Consider the following 5,000-nt stretch of genomic DNA (forward strand, 5'->3'; position numbering starts at 1 on the left):
AGTATTTAAACGGGAAGGAGAGTGATGCGTGACTAATGCCAGAGTTGAAATGATATTCAGAAACTCGTTCCTCAGACGTCGAACGAAGACTAGAAAATGATAGTCTCTTTGACTCTCCCCTTCCTTTTCTTTGCCTATCTCTCCTCCTAATTTCGTCTTCCCTTTATCTAGTTGCCGCCGTCAATAGCATTTAATGAGACGGGAGATACAGAAGCAATGGTCGAAAATAATGAAAACAGAAACCGGGTTCGAATATTCCTAACGGTGATTCAAGTTTTGTTTACCATTCGTAGTCGAGAGGGAAAAGGAGGGAGGAAGGTGGGTAAATGGAGGAAGGAGAGATGGAGGCGAGAGAAAGAGATGATGAATAAGAGAAAAGGTAGGACAGAGAGAAAGAGAGGGAGGGGGGTGAGAGAAAGAGATGATGAATAAGAGAAAGGGTAGGACAGAGAGAAAGAGAGGGAGGGGGGTGAGAGAAAGAGATGATAAATAAGAGAAAGGGTAGGACGGAGAGAAAGAGAGGGAGGGGGGTGAGAGAAAGAGATGATAAATAAGAGAAAGGGTGGGACGGAGAGAAAGAGAGGGATGGAGGGGAGAGAAAGATGAGGAAACAAGGGTGGACGAAAATAAAGAGAGGGAGAGTGAAAGAAAGCATACGAGGGGTAAGAGACAAAGAGAATAAGAGAGAACAGTAAAATAATTCTGTCGACAGACAGAAAAACAAACAAACAGGAAAAAACATAGACACAAAAAAGCTCGATACAAACACACATACACAGAAAAAAAAACTTACCACCCATACACACTCGCTTCTCCCCCACCCAACCCACCTCCCACCCCACCCCACGCCCCCCTACACCATACATAGCGGTATATCCCACTCAAAGTGAACCTCAAGCGAGACATAATATAATGGGGATCCCAAGACCCTTGCACGAGCTCACAAGGATTGCGTCATCGGTCGTGCGTGTCCCTTTGCAACGGAGAAGCAGCAACAGGCAACCGGAAGTGAGGGCAGTGAGATTCGGAAATTGTTGGGGAGGGACAAAAGTGTTCGTTAACCCTTGGGGAAAGTGACTTCGAGTGCGTGATGATGTGTGGAGGAAAGTGACTTCGAGTGCGCGATGATGTGTGGAGGAAAGTGACTTCGAGTGCGTGATGATGTGTGGAGGAAAGTGACTTCGAGTGCGTGATGTGTGGGAGAAAGGGGAAAAGGGTGGGTGGGTGGGGGGGGTTATTTATTGGTATTTCTGATACGTTTTGTTTGTTTGTTTTGTAATGGTTTGTAATGTTTTTTTTTTTTTTTTTTTTTTTTTTTTTGATGGGGGGTTGATGTTAGGAATGATGTTGCCGTTGTTACTTGTTATTATTATTATTATTATTATTATTATTATTATTATTATTATTATTAAAATGACTACATCGTGATCATGATTCATTAGTGTTCGCTTCATTTTATTGTTGCAAATTTGTTTTTGTTATTATGATTTCATTAATTATTATTGTATTTATTATAATTTTTGGCTATCATTATTATTACTATTATTGTTTTTATTTTTTTTTATTGTTATTATTGTTATCATTATCATCATTATCATTATTACTTTATTATCAATATTAGATTATTATTACAGTTATTATTATCATTATTATGATTATAATAATAATAATAATAATAATAATATTATTATTATTATTATTATTATCATTATTGTTATTTTCATTACTTATATTATCTTTATTATGATTGTTATTAACATTATTACAATCATAATTATTATTATTATCAGTCATTATTATCATTATTATTATTATTGTTGTTATCATTGTGATGAGGATGATAACGATGATGATGACGATGATAGCATTGATGACGATAAAGCGATGTTGATAATGATGCTTAGTATTAATATTATTATCATTAATTATCATTATCATCACCATCATCAATCGTAATTCTTAGTAATGGTGTGTCTTTACTTTCTCAAGCTTCTTATTGCCCAATATAAATAGACCATCAGTATCCTACAGTCTCTTACAGCATGCCAAGTCTATTAGGGCGAACAGCTGCGTCTTCTGCCTGGTCACAATCCTATTATTGAGGAACAGGACTTAACAGGACTTTGGAGAGAGAGAGAGTAAAAAAAAAATACATATGTTGGCTCTTTCTCTCCTACAGGATGGTTAATGAAGAGTTCAGTTCCTTATTGTGACGTCAAAGAGTTTTTTTTCTCACTCTCTTAGCTTTGTCCCATTCTTATATGGGGTCGCTGTGATCAGGTTCTGGCAGATATCTTTTATGGCCAGATGCCCTTTCTGACGCCAACCCTCTCTATTTACCCGGGCTTGGGACCGGCACCGACTTGGGCTGTCTTGCCAACCCAGTGGCTAGGTAGGCAATTGAGGTGAAGTTCCTTGTCCAAGGGAACAACGCGCCGGCCGGTGACTCGAACCCTCGAACTCAGATTGCCGTCGTGACAGTCTTGAGTCTGATGCTCTAACCACTCGGCTACTGCTGCCATGCATTTACACTCATATATCTATCTATCTATCTATCTATCTATCTATATATATATATCCATCAAAGAGTAAAGAGTATTAATATCGAATTATGTAATTGATTCCAGAAGGTTCCCTTTCAGATAAAGAGAGAGAGAGGGAAAGAGAGAGAGAGAGAGAGAGAGAGAGAGAGAGAGAGAGAGAGAGAGAGAGAGAGAGAGAGAGAGAGAGAGAGAGAAGAGAGAGAGAGAGAGAGAGAGAGAGAGAGAGGAACAGACGAGAAAAAGACCGATTAAAGAGGATAACATAACACTCACTCACGAAGATTTAGACAGCAACATCGTATATAAAGAGACAAAGAAAGGGGCGAGAGAGAATGTGAGTGAAAGTGAGAGATTGATAATAGGATAAAAAGAAGATGAACGAGTCTTGTTTATCTTTTTATAATGTTCACGCTACAGTTCCAAATAACAGTGATATGTAACCTGAACTTAATAACTTTTACATACTTCAAAATCCTTCGATTCTAAATAGCAAAAACAAACGAAACAGAATAAAAACGAAATACTTGCAAATAATAGCAAACACAAACAAACAAACAAACAAACAACCGAATAAACAAATGTTAAGTCTTAATACTATACTCAACTTCTTCATCGTTTGCAGCATAAATACGCAATTGTATGCAAGTATAATAATATATAAGTAAATAAGTATTAGTTTCATCCTTAAAGAACATTCTAACGCACCGGTTAATTCACACGAATGTTAACCTTTAAAAAAGAAAAGAAAAGAAAAGAAAATGAGACTTGAAAAGGAAAAAGAAAAGAAAACGAGAAATGAAAAGAAAAGAAAAATACACAAGTACGCTCCTTGTTTCCCAAAAGGCAGTTTAACGCTGACCAACAACCTACCTTTTAACACTCCATTTCACAACTCGACATTAGTGACACGCATTAACACAAGCTAATTTACCGGACGGAATACAATATGGGTCCAAAGAATTATTGTGATTAGGTCTTCAATTTTACTCTTTCAACCTTTTTCTTTTTCTTTCCTTTTCTATTTTCTTGTCGCTTCTTTTCGAACTTTAAATGTTTCATTCGTTCTGCTCGAGTAGACTCATGAGTGTAGGCGCTTGCATGAGACCCTTTGTGTTCGAAACCCTTGGAGCACTGAAGCTTCGAAGCCTCAAAGGAGAACCATCTTCGCGTCAGAATCGACAATGAATCCTTTCTGTGGATGCCATCATGCCTCTCTCTTTTTTTTTTCTTTTCTTTTTCTTTTTTTCGTTTTCCACTTTTTTTCTCTAAATCATTAGTTGATGATTTTTCGTTCATCTTTCTCTTCGTGCTTTTAAGAGTCGCTGCAGCTTTTGGGAAGGCAGGGGGGGGGGGAGAGAGAGAGAAAAAATCGGCACAAACAAGATCGATCTCTTTTGCGGACAGAAGCTCATCAAAGTCCCAGGAATCGCATATCACTCGCTGACGTCATCAAACTGTAAAGTACCATCCGCTTCTACTTGATTTTTCAGTCATTTCCTCACTCGAAAGAACACATAGAAATATAGAGGTAAAAGTAGGTAAAGTATATCTTATTATTTCTATTTTCTTAACACGTAAAATAATTGACACTAGCAAAGAAGAGAGAGAAAGAAAAATGATGAAAGACTACGAGCGCAAATCTAAACCATTACACACCGCATCACGAATTCTTGCGCGCCTTTGCCACTGATGAATCCCATTTTCCATCTCGTTTTCAACATCTGCAGTTGTGATGGACGAACAACATATTGCAACGAAATGTGGACAATGATAATACGCGCTGACGCCATATGTTGCAATTACAGGACTAACGGTCGAAGGAGCCGCCAAATTTGAGATGCCCAAAGTGTCGGGATGAACGACAGACGGAGGAGAGTGGTGAATGCAGGTTGATGGTGACACTGCAATGCAATGTCATGGTCCTCCCTCCCCCTTTCCTTCCCACCTTCCCTTCCCTCTCCCTTCTTCCTTACCCTCCCACTGCCATCCTCTCCCCCTTCCCTCCTCCTCTTCCTCCTCTCCCCTCCCCGCCCTCCTCCTTCTCACCCCCCTCCCCTTCTCCTCCCACTTCTCCTCCCTCCTCGTCCCCCTCTTCTCCCTCACCCCCCCCCTCCACTCCCCTTGCCTTCCCTTCTCCCCTCCCTTTCACTCCCCCTCCTCCTCCTCCCCCCCTTTGCGTTATGTGGATGAACTTACTTGCGTTCCTCGTGTTTTTTTTTTTTTTTTTTTATTACTTTTACTTTTTTCTTTTTTTTTTCTTCGAGAAAGAAAAGAAGAGATTAAGGAAACGGGAATGATCGAGAAGTATAGTCGTACATCAGATTATTATTGATCTTACTATCATATTAATGTCAAAAAAATGAATTCGCATTTTTCAAAAGGCCAGACAGCTGTTGGATGGATTAGAGAACGTTTTCTAAAAGTACCTAGGTCATTAGAATTCATATAACACTGTAT

This window comes from Penaeus monodon, chromosome 12 (genome assembly GCF_015228065.2).
Source record: "Penaeus monodon isolate SGIC_2016 chromosome 12, NSTDA_Pmon_1, whole genome shotgun sequence".
NCBI classification, from domain to species: domain Eukaryota; kingdom Metazoa; phylum Arthropoda; class Malacostraca; order Decapoda; family Penaeidae; genus Penaeus; species Penaeus monodon.